We start from the raw sequence: 9,897 nt of genomic DNA on the forward strand, positions 1-9,897 counted from the left end.
CAACTTTGTTGTTTGTTCAATTGTAATATGCTTGTTACAAGGTATTAAAATGCACATTTTGTTGAAGTTGTCCACAATAACATATAAATAATCATGACCTTTTTTAGACTTTGGTAATCCCCCAACAAAGTCCATGGAAACACTTTCACAAGGACGAGAAGGAACTGGAAGTGGAGTGTACAAGCCTAGTTTTCTATTGCTGGGCTTGCTTTTAGCAAACATGGTACACCCTTTAATATATCTAGAAACTGTTTCATGCATTCTTGGCCAATAGCAGAATCTTTGCAGCTGTGCAACTTTTTTATTTACACCAAAATGACCTGATATTAGAGAAGTATGTGCTTCTCGGATTATGTTAACTCTTTCAGTTTGAGGAATGCATAACTTTCACAAATGATATAAGAATTGGTCCTTAACATGATAATCCAATTCTTCTACTTGTTTGCCATGACTTAAAGTTGCATATGCATCTTTAAAATCTACATCTTGAGCATATTGTTCAATGTAGCTTTCATGCAATACTGAATTATGATTAAGTATATTAGATGCATTTATGATTGGTCTGGACAACATATCTGCAACTTTATTGTGTATGCCTTTCTTATATCTGATGACTAAATGAAACTGTTGTAGGAAACCCATCCACCTATAGTGTCTTGATTGCTGCAATTTAGTTTGTGAGTGCAAATACTGAAGTGGCTGATGATCAATGTGTATAACTATTTCTTTGCCCATTATGTAATGTTTCCACTTTTTCACACTCTGTATTAATGCATACAATTCTTTATCATATGTGGGATAATTAACTACTACAGAATTAAATGTCTCAGAATGATAACATATGGGTTTACCATGTTGCATCAACATGTTGTGGTCACCAACAACCCCCCTTTCTTCATTTGACATTAGCAATAACGTCAAGCGAAGAGGGGACCCTGAACGAAAATCCCCAAAAAAATACTTTTTCTAAAGTTTTTGTATTTCTCTCCCTAAGGCTCAAATCGCATCGCAAAGAAAGGTCGAAGCATAACTCGAGCGCAAAAAACAAATACTGCGAAATTGCAATGCGAAGTTCATCGCATCGCATACCTCACATGCGCCCCTTAAAAGAAAAACCTTCGAGCAATGCGATCGCCGATATGCGATATCGCAAATCGAAAGCATTACGCTATACGACGTAACCATTAAACGAGAACTTGCGATATTTGCGATTTGCGATCTGCGATGGCAGCAATCTGCGATTTGCGATTTGCGATCTGAAAAGACTTACCACACGATAGACCCATGCATTAAGCGCGCGCCTTGAAAGAATTTAATGACCGCATGCTTAATTATTTAGGAATGATTGCGTTACATTTATCGAAGAGTCAAGTGATGATGGATGTCAGAATTATGCGTTCATTAGATATTAATGCTTTCACGTCAAGTCTTTTCATTTCACTTATCCTTTGCGTAGACTGCAAGACACGCAACTGATATAAGTTTATATGCAGGAAACATCTGAAGGAAAGAGGAAAGCGCCAATCAGCAAAGAGAGAATGCTTTTGCAAAATGGATGCCGCATGCAGCAGAACCGCGGATCTCAGGCTATCAGCCAACCGGCACTGATGAAATTAGACTATCCAGAACTCAGAGTCAAAGGCGCACAAAAGCAGCGTATTCAGAAAAGATCCTGAAGCTAAGACTTAGTGAAGCAGAGAAAGAAGCGCATGAGAAGGAGAACGCTTCAGGGAAACCTGGAACAAAGAACGGAAGAAATTCTCGAAACAGGGAGTTGCCCATGCAGCACGACTCTTAACCCACTCAATCCACCGCACGACCGAAAACCGAAAACGGCAACAGCAAAATCAGTTCGAGAAGAAACTGGGACACGCTAAGTATACACGCGGCGAATACACCCAGCTAGAGAAAGGTTTTCGAAAATATCTTCTGGTCTGCCGGAAGGAAGTGCCAGCTCCTGCTATTTCCACTTTTATCTCCTGAGCGAAACAAGAAGGCGGCTAGCCGACTCTTCCCAGGAAAGCATTACACTGTTGACAGCACTAAAGAGAATATACAGAAACGGTCAGAAATTAGATTTTAAGTTTAGAAATAAAGTTGCTTTTAGTAAAAGGGCGGTCATTTGAGTCCGATTCCCTAATTTCATGTAATTAATATTGATTAGTTAGTAGTATTTAACCCTTCTCATGGTTTTTGGAGAAGGGTCCGGAAATCTGTCAAAAAACTTATCCTCAGAACATGCACTTCTGCACCCTCAGAGGAGGTTTTTGATGAATGGATGGATCGAGATTTATTTATGTTTGCATTTTAATATCTGTTACTGATGTTGCACTTCTGTACTCTTAGAAGATGTTAGAACAAGTAGAAATAAATCATTGTTACTTGAAGTTTATTAGTGAACTTAGTCATAAATGGTATTTTTATCTCTTGGCTAGATTCTGCTAGTATTCCTAAAGTGATATGTGGCTGAGTTCTTTGTATGTTATTGCATGAATGTCTGTATTACCATTTGGCACTTCTGTACAGTGGGATCATTTATTTATGTTTAACATATAGAAAACTGATTATGCGATATGCTGTTCACAACTACTCTGCCTAACTTCTTATGCAGAATGGTTTATCTTTATTGATTTATATTCTGATATCAGTTGAATGATCTTTATTACCGACTGCTATTAGAAATCTTTCTAGATCGCATAACAAAATAAAAACACCCCGGGTTAGCGTAGATTAGATGTATTTTTCTTCATTAGATTACATTAGCATAGAGTTAATTTAGCAGTTAGAATTAAGACTAGTTTATAAGAATCCCTCCCCCTTTTTAGATTAATACCATCAGACTCTACGCACACACACACACACCCATCACATTGGGAAACTGGTCCCATTACCCCCAGTCGGACCCGCTACTCCAAACGGGCAAGGAGCCGCCAACCAGGTTCCGGACCGGGTGGGTATCCCCCTTGTTGTTGACCCGACCTCGGGGCCCTCAACATTTCTGGCGCTAGAAGGAGGGCCACAGCTATGAATGGCACATAATCCAAAATCCAAATACCATTCTAAGAGCAAATCACCCTCACCAACTTCCCCGACTTCCCCAATACGACTAAACTCAGAACTGGAAGTCGCTCGGACATCCACCGCTGCTATACATCCCGATACATTAGAACAACTTATTGTCGATCCCCCTGAAGTTCAAACCTTGATCCGTAAACTCCAGGGATTCTCTATTTTTAACCAGAAATCTGATAAATCTAAAGGCAGCTTGACTTCGCAATACAACCCTGCTCATCCCCTGACCCGATTGAAGAGTGAAAAGTTTGGCATTCAGCCAACTGAAATCCCTCTCCCCACTAGGAAAAGAGCAAGGAAAGCATTTCAAGAGTCTGACAGAGAGACTCTTTCATCCACCTCATCCATTTCAACTCCCTCTCCGCGAAGTCGACCACCCACATCTCCACCTCAAATCACTCATCCATCTTCCGCAACCCTTCCTCCACAATCGTCAAAGATCATAACATCTCTATCTTCTCAACCTCAAAGATCATCTTCTACACTTTTACTAACCAGCAACTCAGCGATGGCACAATCTCCATGGAACAACCCTGGGGCGGTTCTAATGCCTCCACCCCTGAGTCCAATACCTGCCCATCCCGAGAAGTGGTTACCAAAGTTCAATCCGGAAACTGGAATGCTAGCTGAAGAACATATCAATAATTTCATGCTTTCTGTTAATCTCAACGGAGTTACCAACGAATACGCCGTGGTCCGACTCTTCCCCTATACAATGCAAGGGACGGCCGGGTCATGGTACTTCTCGCTACCCTCCGGATCTATCACCAGCTGGGATATTTTTCAAAATCAATTTCTCACTAAATTCGGCGATGATAGATCGACAGCGACACTGATCAATGATCTGTCCAATCTTAAAGCTGAGGCTCGGGAACCCATTAAAGATTTTAACTTACGGTTCAACAAGATACTTAATAAAATCCCCGCTGCTTCCCAACCCAGCGAGAAAGTAAGATGCGAATGGTACATCACCGCCTTACCTTCAAACTTGGCCATCTTCGTAGATAGGGCAAGCAAGACAACCTTAGTCGAAAATTTGGCTGAGGCATTAGCAGTCGAAAGACGCGTAGTAGCCCTAGAAAAGAGATCTACAATCGAAGAGTGTAAATCTAAGAAAATCTCTTTCAAAGAAGAAACCAAGAAGAAGCAAACGAAGGATCCTTTCGACATGGAAGGATTACAAAAGGTATTAAAGGCCATGTCAAATGAGATGATTGATATCAGGAAACAAGTAGTAGAATCGTCCCCAAGAAAGCCTTTTAGGAGTTTTAAGAGAAATCCTCCTATGGAGACGAAGCCACCTAGCGTGGTCTCTAACGTGGAATCTGAAGAAGAAGAAGAAGAGAACACCGTTGAAACACATACCGACGATGAGGAAGTGGTGGAACTGCAAGGAATGTGGGATTTCATCCTCCCACAAGAGGAAGATCAAGAAGCACTTCCGGTTAGTACAAGAAGCAAAAATCAACTTGATCCTCCCCAGACTACCCCAAAACAGAAGGGCGCAAGCCCTCCAGCAAGAGAAAAGGTCGCAACAAAGAAGACAACCCCTAAAGCGACCTCATTTAGCCCAGTCCAATCGGAGCAATCGCCTCCATCAAAGACACTAATAGTGTCGGATGAAATGGAATATAACATCATCGACGACATGAAGAAGACTAGGGCTAATATCACCCTGTACGAGCTGAGCAAATTGAAACACCAACAGAAGATCATGATGAAAGAGTTACATGTCGTACCTACTGTGCTTCTACCTACAGCTATAGCTTCCCATAATATAGGAAGACCCCCAATCAACGCGATCAATAAAATCGATCCAAATGACATCGCCTTGATTGGAGGGAGGTCTAGATCTCACACTCCCCCTTTCCTCCTCACTTACGAGATCTTTAACAGAAACGTGCATAACTGCTTGGTTGATTCTGGTGCTTCAACCAATATTCTACCCAAGTCAATATGTGCCAAACTTAATGTTCAACCGCAAAAATCCGCAGTGCGCATAGTTCAACTTGATCGATCACAAGTCGAAGTGATAGGTGAACTTAATCAAGTGAACATAAGACTATCGTCCAACCCCAAAGTGTGCCAGGTCATCGATATTCTAGTTGCTGACATCCCTGAATTTTATGGTCTAATTCTTAGCAGGGATTGGTCCGAGAAGCTACACGGATATTTTTCGACTGACTAGTCGCACATGTGGTTACCCTTCAACGAGAAGCCAAATCAAATAAAGGTTGAACGAGAACTGCACCAAAAGTACATAGTGACGGACCTGGAGGGAGAGAACGAAGCCATAGCATACAACAGCAGCATCATAGGCAACTATTCGGTAGACTCTTTCCTTGGAAATTTCAATGCTCACATATCACCATATTTAGAAAATTCAGTCGTGTCCCAAGTAGAAAACTTTTCCCAGACTGATGATTCAAAATGTGTTAGTTTCTTAGATAACCTTGTAAATACTTCTTTATTTTGGAAATTATATTTTGATGGCTCTAAGTCCAACGAGGGAGCGGGAGCAGGATGCGTCTTGATTAGCCCAGACGGAAATAAGACCATGCTCACATGCAGACTGGAGTTCGATTGCACGAACAACACAGCGGAATACGAAGCCTTGGTGCAAGGCCTATACAAAGCAATCGGCTCCAACGCCAAATATCTTCAAGTCTTTGGAGATTCCGAGATTGTCGTCAAACAGGTACGTAACACCATACATTGCCTGTCTAGTCATTTAAAGCACTACCAATCTTTAGTGCAAGATCTCACTGCGCATTTTACAGCATTTAATATTTCATCAATCCCAAGACTTCACAATGCAAGCGCAGACCTGCTAGCAAACGTAGCCTCCAGACTCATTCCCTCCGAAGATTTTAGTCCAGATAGGTTTTCGATAGAATTAATTTTTAAACCGTCTATCCCTGACAACATCACCAACTAGAGAGTATTCAACGACGACCCAGACATCGTAAGTTTCCTTACCTCCGAAGGATCCTACTCAAACCAGATAATCGACGAGGACTGCCATGACCACCAAATACAACAAAGTGGCACTGATAACGCTATACCCAAATCAGTGGTCAAATTAGAAGATTTGTATGACTTAAAAAGTCGATTCAAAAAGTCAGCTAACGCCAAACTTTACAGTTCAACTTTGAACTACAAATCAGTGAACTTAGGAACCGACGAGAAACCCCAAAACGTCAATCTAGGCCAAGGCCTAGCTCCTGAAGAAAAATCAGCATACATCCGTCTTCTACGACAGTACAAGAACGTCTTTGCCTGGAACTACGATGAGCTGAAAACTTATAACACCTCTATCATTCAGCACACTATCCCTATGATCGACAACGAGAAACCCGTCCAACAAAAGCTCAGAAAAATCCACCCCAACCTGGAAAATCAGATAAAAACTGAGCTGAATAAGTTGTTGAGAGCCAGAATAATTTTCCCGGTCAGACATTCCAAATGGGTATCCAATATGGTACCTGTTAGGAAGAAAAACAGAGATATTAGAATCTGCATCGACTTCCGGAATCTCAACAAAGCCTGTCAGAAGGACAATTTTCCCCTCCCACCTATGGAGCAAATATTACAGGCTGTAGCAGGCTCAGAATTGATGTCTTTCCTGGATGGATTTTCAGGATATAATCAAGTGCTGGTACACCCAGACGATCAGCTAAAAACCACCTTCCGAACTAAGTGGGGTACCTATGCCTATCGAAAGATGCCGTTCGGTCTGATCAACGCCGACGCTACTTTTCAAAGAGCTATGGATATTGCGTTCAAAGGGTTAATCAATAAATCAGTAGTGATTTACCTGGATGATATAACTGTGTACTCCAAAAAACGAAGCGACCATCTCAAAGATTTGAAGCAAATCTTTCAAAGATGTTTAAGGTATGGAATCTCGCTTAACCCGAAGAAATCTTTTTTTCGCGTTGAGTGAAGGAAAATTGCTAGGATTCATAGTATCCAAATCGGGCATTCACATCGAATCTTCCAGAATCAAAGAAATTTCCGAGATATCCATGCCCCATAACAAAAAGACCATGCAATCTTTCCTAGGACAGATCAATTTTGTGAAAAGATTTGTCCCAGATTTTTCACGTATTATTTCTCCTTTACAAAAAATGATAAAAAATAATTCAAGCTTTAAATGGGGTCTAGACGAGCACGAAGCATTTAACTTAATCAAACAAGCCATCATCGACGTTCCATCCCTAGCAACCCCAAATTTTTCAGAACCATTTGTCTTATACACGTTTGCCTCAGAGCATTCTTATGCTGCGATCTTGACCCAGGCAAACAAAGAAAAGGCAGAAGCCCCAATCGCATTCTTTAGCTCGAACTTACAAGGTGCTGAGCTGAAATATTCGGACGTAGAAAAACAGGCATATGTCGTCTTTAAAGCAGTCAAATATTTCAGACCCTTCTTGATAAAGGCCCATACCAAGGTCATAGTACCATTCCCGGCGGTAAGAAACCTCCTGATTCAGAAAGACGTGGGCGAAAAGAGAGCGAATTGGATCACCGCCTTACAAGAATACGACCTGGAAATCAAGCCGGCACACATCGTAAGAGGCCAAGGCTTCTGCAAGATGTTAGCTGGAGCATCGCAAATCCCCGAAGAGTCACCTGAAGAGGTACACGCGTATGAGGTAAGCCTAAACGACGCAGAATCATTTTATGTCGACATCATTTATTTCCTAAAGAACGGATATGCTCCATTTCACCTGGATCACATAAAAAAGAGAGCCCTGAGGTTAAAAGCCAAACAATACCAGCTCGTAAATGATGTCTTATTTAAAAGAAACTATGATTCTGTGCTTCTTAGATGTCTTGAGAAAACTGAAGCCGAAAAGGTTTTGCAGGAACTCCACGATGGACCAGCAGGTGGACACTATGCTGGAGAAGCCACCGCACACAAGATCTTACGTGCAGGATACTACTGGCCCACGCTGTTCAAAGACTCGTACAATCACGTGAGAAAATGCCAAGTCTGCCAAACTGCTGCAGGAAAACAAAAGAAGTCATCCATGCCACTGCAGCCGGTTAACATCGAGCAGCCGTTCAGCCAATGGGGCCTGGACATAATAGGTGAGATCGTTCCTCACTCCTCTAAACAGCATAGGTATATCCTCACTGCAACTGACTATTTTACTAAATGGGTAGAGGCAGTTCCGCTCAAGACAGTTAATTCTGAAAACATTGTTGAATTCATAGATCAGTTTATCATTACTTGGTTTGGATTGCCGACGGCCTTAATATTTGATAATGCTTCATATTTTTCTGGAAATACCATGACTGAGTTCGCGCTCAAAAGAGGGTTCACACTGAAGTATTCTGCCAACTACTATCCGCAAGGCAATGGGTTGGCTGAATCAACAAACAAGAACCTAATCAGGATTATCAAAAAGACAGTTGACCAAAACCAAAAAAATTGGCACAAAACGCTGGTAAACGCCTTATGGGCAGACAGAATTACCAAGAAAGCCTCTATCGAGACTTCTCCCTTTAATTTGGTTTACGGGAGAGAAGCAGTTCTTCCTACTCACTTACTCATCCCCTCTTTGTCCTTAGTACAATACATTGATGAAGTACCTACTTCTCCCTTACAACTAAGGCAAATGGAGGTAATCAAGTTAGAAGAACGATGAGAACAGGCCAAGAAAACCCATGCTCACCACCAAGCGCTGATAAAATCCTCTTTTGACTCGAACATAAAGACCAGAAAAAACTTCCAGATGGGTGATCTAGTTTTGAAGTGGGATAAGGCTCACGAAGAGAAGGGCAAACATACGAAATTCCAGAAGCTATGGCTTGGTCCTTTTCAAATCGTAGAAGTCATAGGCCCGTCGACTTTTGTGTTGCAGGACTTGACAGGCAGGAGAGATTCACTGTCTGTAAATGGACAAATCCTCAAAATGTATTTCCCATAGAAGGTCATCCTTCTGTTTTTGTAGGATAGTTTTAAATTTTCATGTTAGTTTTCATTTTTTCATAGATAGGGTTGGTTGTGAATGATCATAAATAGTATTCATGAAGAAACATACCATTTCTGTATCGGATTTTGATTTCACTTGTATAAATAGCAAAACTTTTCGAAAAATCTGACTTTTATTATTGACAAATAGAGTTAACTTTAACTTGAATATGATGTTAGTTTCAAACTTCACAAAGAAACCTGGGATGAGAGTAACTTTTGGCAAAAATTGTTTTATGCCAATGCTATGAAAGGTATCATCAATAGCAAAATAGGTATTCTCTGCAAAACTGCTGTTCTTAAAACTCTATTATTGTCGTCCAGAGCTTTCTTAAGGAAAAACAATGACTTCCTCCCTGCTAAGGAAAATCGCAGCATCCAGAGAGACAATCCAAGAAAACACTATATCTCAAAGAATAAGAGGTCTCATCACGAGCCGGCTTATCATGATCACAGATATTATAACTTGCTGACTTTGCCACTACTGTCTACCAAAACAGGGCAACGACTCAAGATTGTGCAATCGAAAGACAAGGGGTCTCATCACGAGCCAGCTTGTTCAGCAAAAAGTATAAATCAAGTGAATGACTGTATCATAATTTGGCCACCAAACCAAGACATTGTTCTTTAGAGAATAAAAAATCAAAAAAGAAAGAAAAAGTGTCAAAAGGATTTTTCTCTGGAATGTTGTAAATGACCTCAAGCAGGAAAAAGGATCATTACTGGATAACATGGTAACCCTGTCGAGGCTATGGACGCTTGCGGGCAGCAGAGGCTCTACCTGCGACAAATGAGCATACTTTACAAAGCCAGTACGCAGAGAAGACCTTATTTTGTCTTTG

Source organism: Pinus tabuliformis, chromosome 6 (assembly GCF_031772625.1).
Source record: "Pinus tabuliformis cultivar Carrire ecotype Pingquan chromosome 6, CPIR1, whole genome shotgun sequence".
NCBI classification, from domain to species: Eukaryota; Viridiplantae; Streptophyta; class Pinopsida; order Pinales; family Pinaceae; genus Pinus; species Pinus tabuliformis.